This window comes from Dasypus novemcinctus, chromosome 3 (assembly GCF_030445035.2).
Source record: "Dasypus novemcinctus isolate mDasNov1 chromosome 3, mDasNov1.1.hap2, whole genome shotgun sequence".
In the NCBI taxonomy this organism is placed as follows: domain Eukaryota; kingdom Metazoa; phylum Chordata; class Mammalia; order Cingulata; family Dasypodidae; genus Dasypus; species Dasypus novemcinctus.
The window spans coordinates 126244974-126268176 of NC_080675.1; positions in this window are offsets into that span (position 1 = coordinate 126244974).

Genomic DNA, 23203 nt, shown 5'->3' on the forward strand with positions numbered 1-23203 from the left:
AGAGAAAAATCATTAAATTAGGCGAAGATCCAATAGACTTAAATTTTCTGTTTTTGATTGCTTACTGTGAGGAACACTATGACATGATTTAAAATGATGATTTAATGTAGCATGAGGAGAGGGACTCTGAAAACCAAATAGTGCAGTCATACAGTTCTAATAAAATTAGTCTATTATGTGCAAATTGATTGCTGGTGCCTAGATTTACATGATGTTTATGATATCAGAATATCTGACAAAAATTGATGTCAATATTTATGCCTCCATAAATTACTCACACAGCACTATTATGATGGCCTCTAATTAAAGTGGAACCAAACTAATTGACCTTTAAATCCAAAGGAATTAGCAACCCAAAACTCATCTATGCTGGGAGGGCAGTTGCACTAGTGTGGGAACAAAGAGCACTTTTGGGTGGGGGCAATGTATTACCATGAACAAATAATTATACATTTTGCAAGACCTAGTTCCACTAAAAATGTTTAGATTTGATTCAACCTGCATGAAATTGCTGTTGTGTAGGTTCATGCCAAACCAGACCTGTGGCTTTAAACCTAGGATGTTTGGATGATTGACTGATTCACTCTTTTTTTTTTTTCATATAGGAAATACCTGCTCTCTGCTCTTGGGAGATTGGTCTCATGAGAATTTCTTTTTGGTAGGCTTACTTTAAACTTTTGTTTTGGAAAACTTTAATATTTACAGAAAAATTGCAAAGACAGTACAGAAACCCTATGCATCTTTCACCCAGCTTCCCCTGATATTAATATCTTACATCGCTGCAGTACTTTGGTCAAAACTCAGAAATTAGGATTGGTATAATACAATACTATTAACAAAACTGCAGTTTTCATGTGGATTTGACCAGTTTTTCCACCAATGATCTTAACCATGGTACATTTGTCAAAACTTCCAGATTAGCACTAGTACAATACTACTAATTAAACTACAGGTTTAATTCAGATTTCATCAGCTTTTCCATTAATGTCCTCTTTCTGTTACAAGATCCAATCCAGGATCCCATATTACATTTACTTGTCACCTCCTTAGTCTATCCTCATCTGTGACAGTTTCTAAATCTTCCCATATTTTTCATGACCTTGACAGTTTTTAGGAGTACTGGTTTCATATTTTTTTAGAATGTTCTCCAATTTGGCTTTTTCTGATGTATTCTTATGATTATCCTGGGCTTATAGTTTTTGTTTTTGTTTTTTTGCATGACTGGCAGGGAGGTAAAGTGCACTTCCTACAACATCATATTAGATAATACATGATATCAGCATGCCCCTTGATCACTTGATTAAGAAGGCACCTATCAGATTTCTCCACTGTAAAGTTACTATTTTTCCTTTTCTTTACTCTATTCTTTGGAAGCAAATCACCAAGTCTAGCTCATACTCAAGGAGAGGAGGATTAAGCTCCACTCTAGGGAGGGCATAGTATCTACATATATGTTGGATTTCTCGGTAAGCACAAATTATCGTTTCTCCTCCATTTATTTCTTTATTCATTCATCTGATTATATCAGTATGAAAATGTGGATATTTATTGTTATTTTTGGGTTATAATTCAACAATGTTGCCATTTATTTTGTTACTGAACTTGTTCTAGCTTTGGTCATTTGGATCTCTTCAGATTGATTCCTGTCACCTTTCGATATGCCTGTCATTTTTTGTTGTTGTGGCTCTTTCTTTCCAACATTCCAAGCTCAACATTCTCCAGGTTCAACTTTTATTGTCTCTACTCCACCTTTAAAATTAGTTATTTCTTTAAGAAGTTCAAGTTTTTTTTTTTTTTTAAACTTGTTTCTTTTTATTAGTGAATGTTTCTTAGAAACCAAGTTCTGGGCACTGGATGTGCTCATAGCTATTGGGGTATCACTGCTTCCAAACCCTCTCAGAGGACAGAGCTAGGAAATATTATATGCATACTAATCTATGCAGGCAAACCTATCTTTATTTCTGTATCTGTCTATCTGAATATAAAAACATGAGTTCACACTGATGACTCTGACTCTAATCCATTTCAGAGGGTTCAACCTAGCCCACTTCCCTTGCTCATTAGTAATTTCTTACTGACAGTGAAATCTGTTTTACATTATCTATCACTTGTCTGCTTATTTGGTTATGTAAAGTAATTTCAGATTTGCTAACCCATAGCCATGAGAGAAACAAATTTACCAATTGGAGTGAAATGTTTATTTACTTTTCTTTTTACTGTAGCCTTACACAAGTTCAGATGAAACTCCATTTTCCAAAGTTACTTATGTCAGCTCCTTTTCTCCACCCCTTTCAGTGATGTTGTGTTATATATTTATAACAGATTATTTTTCATTCCATGTTGGGAATCTCTCAACACCCTGGTTGATATTTTTTAATTTGTATAACTTACATATAGTTGTATGGATTTTGAAAAAGGCATATGACCATGTATCTACCATCCCAGTACCAAACAGAACAGTTCCATTACCATAAAATGTCCCTGTGTGGCTACTTTGTCATCCATCTCTCTCCCTTCCCCAAACCATGGCAAATGTTAATCTGTTTTCAATCGCTGGACATGCAGCAGGGGAAATTAGAGACAATAACGGGTAAACAAATGCAAAAAGTAATTTCAGATAGAGTTAAGTGCTAAGAAGAAAATTAAGTTTATTATAGAGAGAACTGGTGAGGGGTGCCATATTAGATGGGATGATCAGGGAAAGTTTCTCTGATGGGGTGGTATTTGAGCAAGGATATACATAACGAGAAGACTCCAGCATTGTGAAGTTCAGTAAGAAACAAATACCTGAGGTAGGAATCAATGTTCAAAATTAGGAGGAGAAAATGGCAGATTGCTTAAATTCTTCTAAAGAAAGAACCAAGATCACAGCTTGAAAGTTCAGTGAAGCAGAAGTTGGAGTCAAGACTGAACCACAAAGGACTCATTCCTGGTTGCTTCGAGTATGAGGTGCTCTTAAATGTTAATTATATTCTAATAAGAAAAGCCACATGTAAGCAAAGTAAACTGTAATTGGCTTAAATAGCTACAACCTGGAAGGAACTTGGGCAATGTTTGTGCAGTATACTAAGGATGGGATTTCAAGGAGTTTGTCCTAGGTTATAAATGAATGAGTTATGAACCTTGGAGATAGAGAGCCTCCTTATTCTTTTGCTAACATGGTTAAGTTTAAAGAAACTGAATGCTTTCTAGAATCCACATTGTTCCACCCTTTCTGTCTAGTAGATTTGGCTGCGAGGGAAAAAATCTCAGAACTAAGAGATCTTCAATCTCATCCTTTTGGTAGTTGTGGTGAATTGGTGTAGATTTCTGGCAAAGAGGCAGCACGCTACTCTGAATAATAAGCCCACTCTTATTGACACCAAAGAGGGTAAGCCCAGCCAAAAGTTTTCAATAGGTGGAATGAGCAACAAATGTCTGATAACTATTGTCTGACTACAGAAAAGGAAAGTTGAATTATAAGATCTCTATGGCCCTTTCAAATATATATATTTGTATCTTTCCTCCAAAATACACACCATCAATTCCTTCCTTCCCTACCCATTGAGAGGGATAGTCTATTTCTCCCCTCTCTGAATTGGGGTCAGCCAGTGGCTTGCTTGGCCAATAGAGTGGGACAGAAGTGACATAATGGTACTACCAAGGCTAGGTCAGAAGGAGCTTGCCGTCTCTACCTGGGCCTCTTGGTACAATCATTATGGGAGAAGTAAGCTATTGTGTAAGTTACTAGACTGCCATTCTTGTGAGAAGCCTAAGCCACCTGGAATGGCAGAATGTGAAAAGAGAAAGAGAAGCTAAGGAGCACTGACTGAGGCATTAGGCATGTGAGAGATGAAGCCTTTTTGGGATTGGATCCTTCAGCTGCTATCCCAGCTGATGTTATTACATCAGCCATCCAGCTGATCCCTGCCAGAATTCCTCACCCAGAAAATGATGAGAGAAATAAAGAGGTCCTGAGATCCAAGAGGGTGGGGTAGGGAATGGCAGGTTGCACTCCTCCTCTAGAAACTGTGGAAAGGTAGGCAGGTTTACCTGGCAGAAGGGAAGCCTACAGCTAGAGAGGGGGGACCCAGCTGGCCAGGGGAAAGGGAAGCCATGGGAGATAGGGCAGGCAAAATAAGCACACAGCCACCTCAGAGGAAGAGAGAAGCCAGGAAAGTGATCTGACTGGAAGACCAGAGCTCATCAAGCTCTGAGAGTGAGCAAAGCCACCAGGTGAGCAGGGGTGCATCCTGATGCCCAGCAGGCTCTTGAAGTGGGGAAGCTGCAGGGAAAACAAGTGTGGGGACAGTATCCAGCTGGCTCAGGGTGAGAGAGAAGTGGGGTGAGGAGATAGAGGGTGGGCGGACTGGATCTCAGCCAGTTCCTGGGAAAAGGAAAGATGCCAGCTGGTGCTGAAGTGGCTCCAGGGACAGGAGAGGGAGGCTGTCACACCCACTGCCCTGAGAAAGAGAGGAACTGGGTCAGTGAGGGGGTGGGCTGACAGGAACTTAGCAGCCAGGGTGAGAGGGGACCTGGGAGAGGCAGCCTGCAAACTGTCAGATGCCCAACCAGCCTGAGTGTAAGGTGGGCAGGGAGAGGCAGCCTGTGAGTAATCAGACACAGCCGGCCTGGAAGAGAAGGGAGTCAGAGAGCAATCCAGCGGGTTGTCAGGCACCCAGCTGGCTCTCTGGGGAAGGGAGAGCTGAGGGACAAACAGCTTTGCAACAGGGAACTTAGACTGAGATTTTTCTTAGGTTTTTAAATTTTTAAAAAAGAATTATTTATGTATTCATTTATTCACTTATTTATTTTTCCCCTCCCCCTCATTGTTTGTGCTCAGTGTCTGCTCTCTGTGTCTGTTTGTTGTGTGCTCTTTGTGTCTGCTCATATTCTTTTAGGAGGCACAGGGTACTGAACTGGGGACCTCCCATGTGAGAGGGAGGCTCCCAATTGCTTGAGCCACATCTGCACCCTTTTTGTTATGTCTTTTGTTGGATCTCCTAGTGTGTCTCCTCAATTGCATCATCTCATTGTGCCATCTTGTTGTGACATCTCGCTGCATCTGCTCACTGTGCCAGCCCTTTGCATCAGCTTGCTATATTGCTTGTCTTTTTAAGAGGCACCAGGAACCGAACCTGGCACTTTCCATGTGGGAGGTGGGCACCCAAATGCTTGAGCCACATCCACTCCCCAGGTTTTTAAATTTTTAATTTTGTAGTTTTAGTTTTTTCCTATTCTTTATTCTTTCTTTCTTTCTTTTTTTTTTTTGCTCTGCAAAGGCAGTTTTATTCAATGAGATGATTTCGTGGTTATATCAAATGATTATAACAATCGATCAATCACAAAAGAAAATAATCAAATAGACACAGGATAGAATGAAAGTACATACAAATAATCAGCAAATAAGAAGGAAACGCAACATTTGAACACTTACATGACTGGGGAAACCCTTTGTGGCCAAGTCCTGATTGGAAAAACTGTCCCAGGCAGTGACCCTCCTGGGTGAGGCTCCAACTGGCAGATTCAGAACCATTCTTTTAAGGGGTTCTGAACTTTAGAACTCCAAAGAGTCTTGCACCTCATGAGGTCTGACCTTATCAAAAGTTACCGAAACCATCAGGTCGGGGTGGTCAACCCTCCTCAGGAGAGACATGGTGTCTTGAGAGGTGTTTGTTCTATTCTATTTATGGTACACTGAAAGGGAACATAAAGGTTTTTTCTTTCTTCTTTTTTTAAATTGTCTTTAAAAAAAATAGATCGCATAAATCGTTACAGTAAAAAACGTAACAGGTTCCCATATACCCACTCCCCACTCCACCCCCACTCCTCCCACATCAACATTGCCTTTCATCAGTGTAGCACATTCATTGCATTTGGTGGCTACACCCTGGAGCACTGCCATACCGCATGGATTATAGTTTACATTGTAGTTCACACTCTCTGCCAGTCCATCCAGTGGGTTATGGCAGGATATAAAATGTCCTCTATGTGTCCCTACAATATCATTCAGGACAACTCCAAGTCCCAAAAATGTCCCATATCACACCTCTTCCTCCCTCTCCCTGCCCTCAACAACTCCCACGGCCACCATCTCCACACCAATGATACAATTTCTTCCAATGCTAGGTCATGACAGTTCTATAGTAGAATACCACTCCAATCCATATTATATTCCTCCATCCTGTGGACCCTGGGATGGTGATGTCCACTCCACCTCTAAATTGAGAAGGGGCTTAGATCCCACATGTCTGATCAATGCAATTCTCCAGCTTGCAGTTGTAGAAACTCTCAGTGCCTTGGTGTGGTAGTTGATCATTCTCGACTCCCCATCAGCTGACCTGGGTAAGTCCAACTAATCAGAAAGTAGGTGTTGCAACTCCGCTAAGGCTCAGGGCCTAGCTGGCACATGGACAGTCCAGAGATACAAGTCTCCAGAGCATAAACATACCCAAGCACCAATCACAGGTTAAGTAGAAGTGACAGAAGAGACATGTATAGAGAGGTCACTCCATCACAATCAGGACCTCAAATTCCAAAGTAGGGCTCATTGGCAAGGCAATGAACTCCAGAGCCATCTGTCATGACCATAGAACCTGGGTGTTTCTGTAGCCCAAAGGAGCACCAGTACCTGGGGTTGTATCTACTTCGGATGTCTCTGGGATCCTGCTGACACGTGCACAAGTGTGACACTCTGATGACCCTCTGACTCATTTTGAAGACTCTAAGCCATATAAACTCAATTGTCTTTACCATTTCCCCCTTTTATTCAGGACTTTTTCTAGTTGCATCACCAGTTGGTGATCTAGTTGCCTCACCAGTGCCGGGGAGGCTCATCCCTGGGTGTTATGTCCCACCCTGTGGGGAAGGTAATGCATTTATATGTAGTTTGGCTTAGAAAGTGGCCACATTTGAGCAACACGGAGGCTATTACCTCTCAGGAGGTAATTGTTAGGCAACCTGTAGCTCTAGGCCTAGTTGAAATGTCAAGCACACAGGCTCATAAGCATAATCATCAGTATCAAGGGCCCATCATTGGACCATCCTTCTTCAGTAGTCTCTGCCCTTGCACTTGGGGATTGTTGCTGTTCCACTGGGGAATGAGACAGAGGTCCCCCAGATGGGAATTCAGCAATACCTCAGTTTTCATGTGTAGCTCTATCCACTATAACAATACCCAACCAATGTACGAACATAACTATATACCCTATATGCATGCCCTAGAGAACTCCCTCCCACCCATGCACCCCCAATCAATTACACCCCACACCAGTGCTCTGTCCCTGCCATAGCTGAACCTCTGTGTGATCCAAAACTTCTTCATAAATGAAACCTAATATATTGCCAAATTGAATTAGTAGGAAAATGAAATAGTATTGGCAGGTTTAAAGATTAGAATTAGAATACACGATAATTTAGAAAAACTAAAATAAAGTAAAAAAAATAAATTGTGGTATTAAAAAAATGAAAACACCATAAAATTTTCTTTTTGATATTTTCCATTCATCACAGGAAGAGGTGTTGCTCTGCATGTACAATGGTAAGGCAATCTCTTCCATTCCTTCCTCAGTGTCTACAAAACTTTTTTTTTTATTTTGTCTTCTAAAAAGTTTTAGATCACAGTAAAGTCACATATATAGTATAGGGGATTCCCATATACCCAACATCAAATCCTTTGCTCCCTTCCCCAGCAATGACCTTTTTACATGTGGAAGTTATATTTGCTACAGCTGATATACAGATATTGAAACATAGCTACAAACTATGATTCTTTTTTGGCTTACATTATGGTTTATATTTTATGCTGTACACTCTTCTAAATTTTTGGTTACATTATGGTTTACATTATGGATTGCATTTTAGACTATACACTTTTATAAATTTTTGGTGAAATTTAACACAACTTTTATTCACTCAACATAAGGTCCACAAGATTCATCCATGTTATCCTGTGTCTTAGTACTCTATTCCTTCTTATGGCTGAGTAGTATTCCATTGTATGCATATATCACATTTTATTTACCCATTCATCTGTTGATGGGCATTTGGGTTGTCTCCAACTTTTGGCAATAGTGTATAATGCTGCTATCAACATTGGTGTGCATATATCTGTTTGTGTCCTTGTTTTAACTTCTTCTGGGCATATACTCAGCAGTGGAATTGCTGGATCATATCGCAAATCTATAGCTAGTTTTTTGAGGAACTGCCAAACACGACTTTTATTCATTATTGCAAGTTACAACAATGTTGAGGGCTTGACACTTTAATCTGTCCTTCCCCAATGGGAGCCACCCATGCTCTCAAGAGACACCCTCTCCTCTGTTTGAGAATATCAGTCCTCCCCAGGATGGGAGTACAACACATTCCTGCACATTGTATGTGTCTCCACCCACTGATATAACACATTATGACAAGTTGAGCACTCACACACTCCCTAGAAACCTGCCCCAGGTGCACCCTGTACCAGATGTCCCCTGTCAATCACCTTAAACAAGTAACCCTTCCTTAGTATATTTTCTAAAGATTTTTCTCAACATTAAAGTTTCCACTATGTACCTGACAATCTCCCATGTTCACCCGCTCCCCCCAAACCCTCTCCCCAATTCCACAGACCATCTGACCCATCCTTCCAACCCTAACCCCCCTTAAACCAACAAAGCCCCATCAAATAGTAACCCTATGCCCCAGTCTTATCCCTTCACTGCACAACTACTGACCTCCACTTTATCATTGATTTTGCTGTGTAGATGTCAGCTCACAACCTTCCTCTCTCTGCCCCCTATTCCTGTAAGCTTATTGTCCAGTATCTAGCTCTCTGAGACAACTTGATTTGCTTAATTCATATCAGAGAGATCATGTAGTATTTGTCCTTCAATGCCTGGCTTACTTCACTCAACATAAGGTCCACAAGATTCATCCATGTTATCCTGTGTCTTAGTATTCTATTCCTTCTTATGGCTGAGTAGTATTCCATTGTATGTATATATCACATTTCATTTACCCATTCATCACATTTTCTTTCACTGCTCATGCTTTGGGTGTGAAGTTCATAAAGCCATTTTCTTTTACGAGGTCCTATAGATGCTTCCCTACATTGTCTTCTAAGGTCTTTATGGTCTTGGTTGGTATATTTAGATTTTTGATCCATCTTGAGTTGATTATTGTATAAGGTGTGAGATGGTAATCCTCTCTTATTCTTTTGCATGTGGATATCCAGTTCTCAAACACCATTTGTTGAAGAGGCCATTATCTCCCAGTTGAGTGGGCTTTGTGGCCTTGTCAAAGATCAGATGACTGCATATGTGAGGATCTATATCTGAACTCTCAATTTGGTTCCATTGGTCAGTGTGTCTATCCTTGTGCCAATACCATGCCATTTTGAGCAATACAGCTTTGTAGTATGTTTTAAAGTCAAGTAGTGTGATTCCTCCAATTCTGTTTTTCTTTTTCAGTATGTCTTTGTCTATTTGGGGTCTCTTATCCCTTTCAAATAAATTTCATTGTTAGTTTCCAGTTCATTAAAAAATGCTGTGTTGACTTTTGTTGGGATTGCATTAAATCTGAAGATCAGTTTTGGTAGGATAGACATCTTAATGATATTAATTCTTCCTATCCATGAACAGGGAGTATTCTTTCATTTATTGAAGTCTTCTTTGGCTTCCTTTAATAGTGTTGTGTAGTTTTCTGTGTATAAGTCTTTTACATCTTTAGTTAAATCTATTCCTAGGTTTTGATTTTTTAATTTACTATTGTAAATGGTTTTTATTTTCTTGATTTCCTCCTCTGATTGCTCATTATTGGTGTACAGAAATGCTACTGATTTTTGCACATTGATCTTATAACCTGAGACTTTACTGAACTCATTTGTAAGCTCTAGAAGCTTTGTTGTAGATTTCTCAGAACTTTTTATGTATAGGATTATGTTGTCTCCAAGAAGGAAATTTTGACTTCTTCCTTTCCAATTTGGATGCTTTTATATCTGGTTCTTGCCTCAGTGCTCAAGCAAATACTCTAACACAATGTTAAATTGGAACAGTGATAGTGGGCATTCTTGCCTCATTCCTGATCTTAGAGGGAAGGATTTTAGTATTATGCCATTGTAAATGATGTTAACTGTGGATTTTTCATATATATCCTTGATCATGTTTGGAAAGTTTCCTTCTATTCCTTTCTTTTGCAGTATTTTTATCAGGAAAAGGTGCTGTATTTTTTCAAATGCTTTTTCTGCATCTATAGATGTGATACTGTGATTTTTTCTCTTTCGATCTGTTTATGTGGTTTATTACATTGATTGATTTTCTTATGTTGAGCCATCCTTGCATACTGGGTGAAACCCATTTGGTCATGGTGTATAATTCACTTGATATGTTGTTGAATATGACTAGCAAGTATTTTGTTGAGGATTTTATCATCTAGGTTCATCAGAGAGATTGGTATGTAGTTTTCCTTAATTGTGGTGTCTCTTTTTGGCTTTGGTATTAGGGTAATGTTGGTATCATAGAATAAGTTAGGCAATGCTCCTTCTAGTTTGTTTTTTGGAAGGGATTATGCAAGATTGGTGTTTTTCTTTCCATAATGTTTGATAGAATTCACCTGTGACTGTCTGGCCCAGGGTTCTTCTTAGTTGGGAGGTTTATAATCACTGTTTCTAACTTGTGATTGGTTTGTTGAGATTATCAATTTCTTCTTTCATCAATATAGGCTGTTTATGTGTTTCTAGGAATTTGTCCATTTCCCCTAAATTATCCTTCTTGTTGGCATGTACTTTTCCAAAGTACCCTTTTATGATAGTCTTTATTTCTGTGGGGTCAGTGGTATATCTCCTTTCTTGTTTCTTACTTTGTGTTTTTGCATCTTCTCTAGTTTTTCTTTGTTAATCTAGCTAAGGGTTTGTCGATTTTATCGATCTTCTCACAGAGCTAGCTCTTTGTTCCATTTTTTTCTAGTGCTTTCATATTTTCTATTCCATCTAGTTCTGCTCAGATTTTCATTCATTCATTCTTTCTTCTTCCTTTGGGGGTAGTTTGTTGTTTTTTTTTTTTAAACTAATTCCTCCAAGTGTGCAATTAGGTCTTTGATATTAGCTCTTCTTTTTTGATGCATGAATTTCTGGCTATGAATTTCTCTCTCAGTACAACTTTTGCTGCATCCCATAAGTTTTGATATGTTGTGTTGTTATTTTCATTAACTTCAAGGTAGTTACTGATTTCTTTTGAGATATCCTCCTTGACCCACTGTTTGTCCAAGAGTATGCTGTTTAACTTCCATATCTTGGTGCCTAATCTGGGTCTCTGGCCCTTACAGATATCCAGCTTCATTCCACTGTGGTCAGAGAAATTATTTTGTATGACTTCAATCTTTCTGAATTCATTGAGACTTTCTCTGTGGCCCAGTCTATGGTCTATCTTGGAGAATGTTCTATGGGTGCTTGGGAAGAATGTATATCCTGCTGTATTTGGGTGTAATGTTCTGTATATATCCATTAGGTCAAGATTCTCTAACATATTATTCAAAGTCTTTGTTTCTTTATTGATTCCCTGTTGAGATACTCTGTCTAATGAGGATAATGGTGAATTAAAGTCCCTCAATATAATTGTAGAAGCACCTATTCCTCCACTTAGTTTTTCCATTGTTTGCCTCACATATTTTGAGGTGCCCTTATTAGGTGCATAAATGTTTATGGTTGTTCTTTCTTCTTGAAAGATTACCCCTTTTACTAATATGTAGTGTCCATCTTGTCTCTCAAAATAGTTTTGGATTTATAGTCTATTTTGTCTGATATTAGTAAAGCTACTCCTATGTTTTTTTGGGTATTGTTTGCTTGTAAGATTGTTTTCCAACTGTTCACTTTCAACCTCCTTGAATCCCTGGGTCTAAGGTGGGTCTTGTAGACAGCATATAGTTGGGTCATATATCCTTATCCATTATGCCAATCTGTGTCTCTTGACAGGTGAGTTTAATCCATTAACAGTCAGTGTTATTACTCTCAAGGAATTACTTACATTAGTCATATTTTCTTTGGATTTGTGTAGGTCGTATGTTTTTTATTTCTCTTTTTGTTTTTTTCTTTTTGGCTGTTCTTACACTCTCCTCCAACTCTGTCTCTCCTGTCTTTTTCTTTTATCCTGAAGAACTCCCTTTATTATTTCTTGAAGGGCAGGCTTCTTATTGGCATACTCTCTTAGATTCTGTTTATCTGTGAATATTTTGAACTCTTTGTCATTTTTTGAATGCCAGCTTTGCTGGACAGAGTATTCTTGGCTGTAAATTTTTTTCTTTAAGTACCTTGACTTGTCATACCACTGCCTTCTTGCCTCCCTGGTTTCAGATGGAAAATCAGCACTTAATCTTATTGAGCTTCCCTTGTATATGATGGTTCTCTTTTCTCTTGCTGCCTTAAGTATTTTTTCTTTGTTCTGAGCATTGGATAATTTGACAAGTGTATGTCTTGGGGTAGGCCTTTTGAGATTTATACAGTTTGGGGTGTGCTGCACCTCCTGGACATGTACATCTATCTTCTTCAATAGGTTTGAAAGGTTTTCAGTCATTATTTCCTCAACACCTCTTCTGTCCCCTTTCACTTCTCTTCTCCTTCTGGGATGCCTATAATGCATATTTTGTATGTTTTGTGTTTTCATTCAAATCCCTAAGTCCCTGCTGGATTTTTTCTATCCTTTCATCTATCAATTCTACAATATGTTTGATTTCAGATATACTGTCTTCCACCACACTAATTCTTTCTTCTGCTTCTTCAAATCTGCCATTATTTGCTGAGAGTGTATTTTTGATTTCTTGAATGGCACCATTCATCACCATATCTTTTTGTGTATGTTTACAATTTCTTCAGTATGCTCTCCAAGTGTTTTTTTTAATACCCTTAATATCTTCCTTCACCTCATTAAGCTGGTCCTGATATTTGATTGGAGAGCTTTGATTAGTTGTTCGATGTTCTGCTCTCCTTCATGGTTTTTAATTTTTTCCTTGGATTGGCTATGTGTCCTGATTATTGATTTGGCTTGTACTTTTTTTTTTTTATTGCATTCTGGTCATCATTTTATCTTGGTGGGTTCATTCAATTGATTAGGTTCTCCCTCTAGTCTCAGGTTTTTTTAGGTGCAGGATTTTATCCCCAAACAGCAGACCAGGACAGTGCTATACAACACCCAGGAGGGTGAGGGACAGAGAGAGACAAAGAAGCTGTAATGACAAACATGAGTTACCAAGCCCCTGTGGCAGCCAGGAAGTGCTCCCATTCCCCACCCCCAAGATTTTAAGCTGGAGTTAAACCCCTGGCTAACTGAAGCCAACTGAGAGGTGAACAGACATCTTCCTTCCTGTCAGCTGTTTCAGGGGAAAAGGGAGGGGAGGCTGGTATGCTTTCCTTCAGTTAATTCAGCCAGCAGAGCTTGCTTTAAATGTCGGGGCTGGAGATTCAACACAGGAACACAGGAAAGCTGAGATTGAAACACCTCCGTTGATAGGTGTGCTGACTAGAGCCATCTGCTGGCTGGTCTGGAAATTGCATGGATGAAAACTGTTCATGCTCTCTGAATCCAACCCCTGGAAGAAAATCTGCACCCCACTAGTGAATCCCTGGCCCAATTTGGAAAACTTAAGCTGGGAAATTTTAAAGACTGAGAATAAGTTGAACCAAATATCAAAGAAGAGCTGTGCAAAAAAAAAAAAAAAAACCAAGATAGCAATAACACAAAACAAACAATAGGTAAGAGAGAGAAATTAGCCACCAGAATAAATTCACTAACATATTCAGATGCCTAGACATCTGCAAAAAATTACAAGCCATACTAGGAAACAGGAAGTGATAGCCCAGCTAAAAGTACAAACCAAATATCCTGAAGAGATACAGGATTTAATACTATTAATCAATGATAATCACACAATTCTTCTAAATCACTTCCAATAATTTAAAGAAAATATGACTAAAGGAATGAAAGATATTAAGAAGACACTGGAAGAACATAAAGAACAATTTGAAAGACTGCAAAGAAAAGTACAGACCTTATGGGAATGAAGGACACAGTGGATGAGATTAAAAATACATTAGAGGAACATATAAGCAGATTTGAATTGCTTGAAGACAGAATTGATAACTTGAAATGCAGAATATCTGAACTGGAAAAGACAGGAAAACAGAAAGAGAAGAGAATGGAAAAAATGGAGGAGTCTCAGGGAATTGAATGACAATGTGAAATGCACAAACATTTGCATTATCAATGTCCCAGAAGAAGAGAATGGAAAATGGGCAGAAAGAATATTTGAGGAAATAATGACTAAAAACTTTCCATAATTATCAATATGCAAGAAGGACAACACATCCCAAACAGAATAAATCTGAATAGGCTTAATCCAAGACACCTACTATTCAGAATGGCAAGTCTGAGAGATAAAGAGAGGATGTGAAAGCAGCAAGAGAAAAGCGAAGAATCACACACAAGGCTAACTCAATAAAATTAAGTGCCACCCTCTCATCATAAATTATGGAGGGAAGAAGAAGTTGGTATGATGTATTTAAGGTACTGAAAGAGAAAAACTGCCAGCCAATAATTCTGAATCTGGCAAAGCTGTCCTTCAGAAATGACGGTGAGTTCAAAGTCTCCACAGACAAACAAAAAATGATACAATAGAAACAGAGTAAGGAGTACAATAGAAATAGAGTAAGCAGAGTAAGGAGCTCCTAGAGTCAGGTCCTGCTACAGGGCAGTTAGTAAACACCAAGAGCTCTCTGGAGCTAGTTGAAACACTTGTTTGGGGCCTCCAGGAGGCCAGAAGAGCATACTGCAACATCCTTGAAGGAATGGAAGGAGAAGTCTGCCCACGTGCAGAGAAGACTTGTAAGTAGAATGCTCCTCACCACAGAGGCTGGTGTCCATCCTCCACTGGAGGCACAAGCTGCCTTGGGAGTTGTTCAGTGACTGGAATTGAAAGCTCCACTTCTCAAAAATGGGGGAGGAAGAGTCAATTGGGCACCAATTGCAGCTACTGATAAGTAAATTCAGCAGGTTAAAGTATAATCCTGAGAACAGCTAAAGTTTGAGCTTCTCCACGTCAGAAAGAGGCCAGGGCCACCATTTAACTCTGCCTGGCAGAGGGGAAGTGTGGTGGACTGAAAAACACAGTGCTGGTGGGACTGGCTTCTTTCCATCCAGGTCAGGTTGCAGCTCTAGCCTAGGCTGCAGTCCCACAGCAGGGAGGAAGCTGCCCACAGCTTGGGCAGCCTCTTGGGGAAATTACCAGCCAAGCCATGGAGGCCAGTGATAATCCTAATCTGGTGGGATGAGCCACCCCAGGAGCTCTTCTGTGGCTGGAATTAGAAGCTCTAATTCCCAAAAACAAGGGAGGAGGAGATGCTTGGCTGCCGACTTCACCTACTGATAGGTAGACTTGGTTGGCTAAGATATCACCCTGGGAACAGCTGGAGTGTGAATCAACCCAAGTCAGAAAGAGACTGGTGGCAACCATTTTGACTCTGCCCCAGTCTGAGGTGAAACCCGACTGACTGAAAATCTCAGAGATGGTAGGAGCCAGTTTCTTTCACCCAGATTAGCCTGCAGCCCTAGCCTAGTCTTCAGCCCCACCTCTGGCAGGGAGGAGGCTGGTAGGCCCTGCACCAGCCTATCCAGGTACCTGAGGTAACTTTGGCTGGCACAGTGTGAAAATCGGAAGTCTGTAGGGGCAACTGCAGTCATCTTGGACTCGCACTGCATAGATTGCTGCCCACACCTGCGCTCCATCCCTGCCCAGGCCGGGGAGAAAGGGGCGTGAAGCTTAATCATCTCTCTGGGCAACTACAATCTAGGCCTGCATGACTTGGATTATTCCACACAGCTGTGACTCTGTCCCTACCCTTGGCAAAGGAGAAAGTTGGAAGAAGCTTCATTGATCTCTGGCACAATGAGGGCAGCTTGAGCCTCCAAAGCTTACAGCACCAACAACATGCTTGACTTGTACTGCACAACCAGCAAGGGAGAAAGGGCAGGAAGCCCTAAACTAAAGAGAAAAACTGCACCCATAATAAATGCTCTATCTATTAAGCCAGATGTCAAGACACCAAGAAAAAATTACAATTCATACCAAGAACAGGAAATTATGGCCCATTTAAAGGAACAAGATAAGCCTCCAGTTGACATAGGAGTTGGGACAACTAATAATAGATGTTTAAACAAATGTCCTTAATAAATTCAATGAGATGGCTAAAGAGATTAAGGATATTAAGAAGACACTGGATGAGCACAAAGAAGAATTTGAAAGCATACATAGAAAAATAGCAGATCTTATGGGAATGAAAGTTGCAATAAATGAAATTTAAAAAAACATTGGAATCATGTAATAGCAGATTTGAGGAAGGCAGGAGAAAGGATTGGTGAGCTCGAAGAAATGCCCTCTGAAAGTGAACATACGAAATAACAGATGAGGAAAAGAATGGAAAAAGTTAAACAAGGTCTCAGGGAACAAATGACAGCAAAAGGTATGCAAACATATGTGTCATGGAGAAGAGAAGGGAAAAGGCAGAAGGAATATTTGAAGAAATAATGGTAGAAAATTTACCAACCCTATTGAAGGACATAGAGATCCCTGTCCAAAAAGTACAACATCCTCCCATCTGAAAAAATCCTAATAGACCAACTCTGAGACATATACTCATCAGAATGTCAAATGCCAAAGATAAAGAGAATTCTGAGAATAGCAAGAGAAAAGCAATGCATAACATATAAGGGATATTCAATAAGATTAAGTGCTGATTTCTCACCAGAAACCATGGAGGCAAGAAAACAGTGGTCTGATATATTTAAAATACTACAAGAGAAAAACTTCCAGCCAAGAATCTTATATCCAGCAAGACTGTCTTTCAAAAATAAGGGTGAGATTAGAATATTCACAGATAAACAGAAACTGAGAGAATTTCTAAGCAAAAGACCAGATTTTCAGGAAATTCTAAAGGGTGTGCTAGAGCTGAAAAGAAAAGAAAGGAAAAAGAGGCCTGGAAGACAGTCTAGAAATGAAGATTATATCAATAAAAGTAACTAAAAGTGTCAAAAGAGTGGTGAAAATAAAACATGACAGATAAAACTGAAATAGTCAGGAATAAACTTAACCAATGATGTAAATCACTTGTATTCAGAAAACTGCAACTCAATATTAAAAGAATTAAAAAGCAGCCTAAATAACTGGAAGAATATTTCATGCTCATGGATTGGAAGACTAAATATCATTAAGATGTTGTTTCTACTGAAATTGATATACAGATTCAATGTAATCCCAATAAAATGTCCATCAGCATTTCTTAAAATTGAAAACATGATTATCAAATTTATTTGGAAGGGTAAGTGGTCCTGAATAGCCAGAAACATCATAAAAAGGAAAAGTACTCTGTAGACTTTAAATTATATTACCTAGCTATAGTGGTAAAAACAGCATGGTACTGGCATAAAGACAGACACATAGCCCAATGGAACCAAATTGACTGTTCAGAAACAGACTCTCACATGTATGGTCAAGTGATTTTTAACTAGTCTGTGCAACCTACACAGCTTAGGCAGAACAGTCCATTCAACATATGGTGCTGGGAAACTGGATATCCACAGCCAAAAGAAGGAAGGAGGACCCCTATCTCACACCTTATCCAAAATTTAACTCAAAATGGATCAAAAACCTAAAAATAAAAGCAAGAACCATAAAACTTCCAGAAGAAATTATTGGAAAATATCTTCAAGCCCTGATGGTAGGTGATGGATTCTTAAAGAAGATAAGAGGAGGACTGAGATAGACTTCATGTTTCATGTATGTAGCAGTTTTAATTAGCTTTACTGTGGAAGTGTGGAAATGTATAGATTGGATGGTACCACGCAGTGAGTAACAACTAGTTTTTAAGTAGGGATGTGGCTAAAAATGGTAGTCTAGGGATGTAAATGCCAATTGATTGAATGCTAGAGAATAATCTAGGAACTGAATAGCACAGTGAGCTAAGAGGTGGATGAGAATTGTGCTTAATGTTACAGATGCAAGAGTGTCCTTTGTGAGCTATAGCAAATGTATATCACTACTGCAGGGTGTTGGGAATGTGGAGAAGCATGGGAAAAATACAACTGGAGTGACCTTTGGACTTTGGTTAGTAGTAATAATATAATATTCTTGCATCTCTGTGAAAGATGTACTGTGTTGATAATGAGGCAGTATGGAAAATGTGAGCCAAATGTACACTATGGACATGGCAACAATCAGGTGATATTATCTTATCTGTAACATATGTTCCAGCACAGTGTGGTGTGTTGATGGAGGGGTGTTGTTTGTGAATTCTGCACATATGCATGATTGTTTTATAAGTTTACAACTTCTGTCACAAAAATTATATTTAAAAATAATAATAGGGTGGGTTGGGGGAAAACTACACCAAATGTAAGATAAAGACTGTAATTAGTAGTAAGATTTAGATGATATTCTTTCACAATTTGTAACAAATGTCTCTCAACAATGCAAGGTGTTGGTGGAAGGTTGATATATGGGACCTCTGTATGATGTTATGCATGTTTGCTTTGTTAGTTCACAACTTTCACTATATGCTTACTTGTTTATGTATGTTCATATGTAAGTGATATAAAGATAATAATAATAGGGTTGGTTGGGGAAAAATACTTTGTTTAGTAATAATATTTTGAGAATGCTCTTTAATCATTAGTTAAAAAGGTTTAACAACAATGCAAGTTATTGGTGATAGGATGAGTAATGAGAGTCCCATATGATGTTACATATATATTTGTTTTCTAAGTTCACAACTATTATTACACACTTATTGTTTATTTATATATGTTTTTGTATGAGTGATATACTTCAATAAATTAATTTTAAAAAATCTGATAGAAAATGTTACCAAAAGACCAGATTTGCAAGAGATACTGAAGGGATGCTGGAGACTGAAAGGATAAAACAATGGCGAGAGATTTGGAGAAGAGTTTAGAAATGGAGATTATTAGGATGGGTAAACTAAAGGATAAGAAGACAGACAATAGAATGATATGACAACAGCTTGCTGAAGCTTAAAATAGATGAAGTAAGTAATGCCTTTACAGTAATAACACTGAATGTTAATGAATTGAACTCCCAGTCAAAAGACATAGAATGATGGAATGGATAAAAATAGATGAGCTGTCTATATGTTGCCTACAAGAGATCCACCTCTGATGTAAGAACATAATCAGGTTAAAAGTGAAAGGTTAGAAAAAGTTATTCCATGCAAATAGTAACTAAAAAATATCTGGAGTAGACCAGATAAATGTAAAATATTAACATTATTGTATATAGACAATAATTACTCAGTACAACTGGCACATTATTTCTGTGACCAACGTTTCTTTAATTTTTTTTTCATAAAAAATAAACACTTGCTTTTATTTGCAGAGGATTGGAGAAGAGATATATTTTTGGTTACTTCATTTTTCTTTAACCCTTTCTTAATCATACTCTTTAAAATAATCTATCTGCATGAATAATGATTTAGCATGACTACTGTTGAACAAGATTTTGAGATTTTCTGCCTCATAAAATTATGAGTTTGCAAATTATTATCTGCTGTAATTCATTCCAATAATATGTGAAGAATTCCCAAATATGAATTTGATTATCTAGAAAGAATTATGGCCTAATTGGAAACTAAATACTAAACCAATAATTTATTTCATTCTCAGAGATTATTATGTCCAATAGTTAGAGCTGTAATATAAAAATAAGAATATATTATAATTAATTTCTCTTATATTTGAATTATTATTGACATTTATAAAGGTTTGTTGCTATGCTATTTTTTTTTATAGTTGATTACATTAAATCTAACTTGGCCTTGCACTCTCTTTTAAAATTTGCAATTTCTTTCAAACTATTTTACTATTTATTTTACATTTTACAATAAAGGACTTTTTAACACCTATAAAAAAGCCATTGATTATACACTTTGGATAGTCATATGGTATGTGAATATATCTCAATAAAACTTAATAAACAAATAATTGTTCAAGAATACTCAGAATAGCAGCTATGTATAATAGGAAAAACAGGAAGATTGAGAGGTGAGAAATTTCCTTGTTTGTCTGTTTTTTGTTTATTATTGTTATTATTGAAATAATGAAAATGTTTTAATAATGATTTATTTATTTATTTTTTTTTAATTTTTTAATTTTTTATTGACTTTGTAATAATATTACATTAAAAATATATATGTGAGGTCCCATTCAACCCCACCCCCCCCACCCCCCCTCTCCCCCCCCCCCAACAACACTCGTTCCCATCATCATGACACATCCATTGGATTTGGTAAGTACATCTTTGGGCACCTCTGCACCTCATATACATTGGTTCACATCATGGCCCATACTCTCCTCTATTCCATCATGTAGGCCCTGTGAGGATTTACAATGTCCGGTGATTACCTCTGAAGCACCATCCAGGGCAGCTCCATGTCCCGAAGACGCCTCCACCTCTCATCTCTTCCTGCCTTTCCCCATACCCTTTGTCCATTATGTCCACTTTTCCCAATCCAATGCCACCTCTTCTATGTGGACACTGGATTGGTTGTGTCCATTGCACCTTTATGTCAAGAGGAGGCTCAGATTCCACCTGGATGCTGGATGCAATCCTCCCATTTTCAGTTGTAATCACTCTAGGCTCCATGGTGTGGTGGTTGTCCTTCTTCACCTCCATCTTAGCTGAGTGTGGTAAGTCCAATAAATCAGATTGTAGGTGCTGGAGTCTGTTGAGGCTCAGGATCTGGCTATCACATTGTCAGTCCAGAGATTCAAATCCCCTAAATATATCTTAAACCCCAACATTAACTGCACCTCCAGCACATTAGCATGAAAGTCTTATGAAGGGAGATCCCATCTGAGTCCAGATTCATCACACATAAACACCATTTCCAAAGAGGGGCCATCTGCCCTGGTAGTTAACCCCATCGGCCATGACCATAACTCCCATGGGTCTCTTTAGCCCTCAAAGGAACCAATATCTGGGGGTTGTATCTGCTTTATCTGTCTCTCTGACTCTGCTCAGTTGTGCATGAGGGCAAACCTTCTGCCAGCCTCCAGACTCTTTTTTAGAAACTCGTAGCCATATAAACTCATTTCTCCTTTCCATTTCCCCCTTACTTTAGGTCAAACAGCATTTTAAAGTCATGGTATTTTATGTAGACATGGATATTCTGCTGATCCGCATTGAACCTTCCGTATAAGGTCATTTTCCAGTTGCATCATCAGTTGGTAGTTGATAGTGGTCCCTCGTTGCCAGGGAGGCTCATCCCCGGGTGTCATGTCCCACGCTGGGGGGAAGGCATTGCATTTACATGCTGAGTTTGGCTTCGAGACTGGCCACATTTGAGTAACATGAAGGCTGACATTAATAATGATTTAAGTTATGAATACACACCTATGTGATTATACTAAATACCGTTGATTGTACACTTTTGATAAATTGTATGCTATATTAATATGTATCAATAAAATTGATTTGTTTGCAAAAACTACAATGAGACATCTTAAACTTATTAGACTGGTGGCTATTAAAAAAACAGAAAACTACAAGTGTTGGAGAAGATTGGGAGGAAAGGTAATACTCATCCACTGCTTTGGGGAATGTAGAATAGTGCAGCCATCATGGAGGATGGTTTGGCAGTTCTTCAGGAAGCTAACTATAGAACTGCCAAATGATCCAGCAATCCACTAGTAGGTATATGCCCAGAAGAATTGAAAGCAGGAACATGTACAGACATATGCACACCAATGTTCTTAGCAGCATTATTCACTATTTCCAAAGTTGGAAGCAAACTAATTATCCATCAACAGATGAGCGGATAAGCAAAATGTGGTATATTCACACAATGGACTATTACTCTGCTGTAAAAAGAATGAAGTTTTGACACGCACGACAATATGGATGAATCTGGAAGAACTTATGTTGAGTGAAGTAAGCCAATTACTAAAGGACAAATATTGTATGACCTCAGATATGACCTAAGCATATTGAAAAGACTCACAGAGAGAGTGTCTGGAAGATAGATTACCAGGAGATAGAAAGGAAGTAGAGAGTGGTGAGCTGATGCTCAATCTGAATAGAATCTATGATAAGGTGGAAGGGGGTTGTTTGGCCATGGAGGAGGGTGATGTTGGTGAAGGGATGTGAGTGGGGTTGGTGGTTGGAATGTGAGGGTGAGCAGGGTAGGGGAGAGTGGGTTGAACTATCCATGAGCCTGGATGGGGAGAGCTAGAGGAAGGAACAGGTGAACTCTGGGGATGTGTAGGTCTGTGGTTGAAAATACAATTGTGTGAATGTTCTTTTGGAAAATGTGGCAGGGAGGGTCATTGGTGCAGGGTGTCAGTGGTGGAGGGATGTTTAGGAAAGGGTGCACGTGGGGCATGCTTCTATGGAATATGAATATGTTCACCTTGTCATAGGGGTTATCTCAATGTCATAGGGGTTATCTTCACACAATAAACAACAAAATATTAAAGTCCCATCCTGGGGAGTCCTGTTACATTCTCAAATAGAGGGGCAAGAACCTCTTGAGTATATAGGCAGTGCCTAATAAAAGAAAACAGACCAACATGTCAAGCCCCCAATATTTATTTTATTTTATTTATTTCTCTCCCCTTCCCCCTCCCCCCATTGTCTGCTCTCTGTGTCCATTCACTGTGTGTTCTTCTGTGTCCACTTGCATTCTTGGTCGGATGGCACCGGGAATGTCTCTTTTTGTTGTGTCACCTTGCTGTGTCAGCTCTCCATGTGTGCAGCACCACTCCTGGGCAGGCTGTGCTTTTTTTACATGGGGCAGCTCTCCTTGCAGGACACACTCCTTGTGTGTAGGGCACTCCTATGCAGGGGACACCCCTGCATGACATGGCACTCCTTGCGCATGGCAGCACTGCATATCGGCCAGCTCAACACACAGGCCAGGAGGCCCTGGGTACCGAACCCTGGACTTCTTATATGGTAGGCAGACACTCTATCAGTTGAGTTGCATCTGCTTCCCAAGCCCCCAATATTAATGCAAGTAACTATGAACCTTTTTCTTAAAAAACTGAAACTTAGTGGTTACCATAGTTCCAAGGGGAGGAGGTGGGAATGATAAATGGGGCACAGCATTTGGACAATTGGAATCGTTCTGCATGATTTTGCAATAATGGATACAGATTATTATAAATTTTGTCAAAACCTATAAAATTGT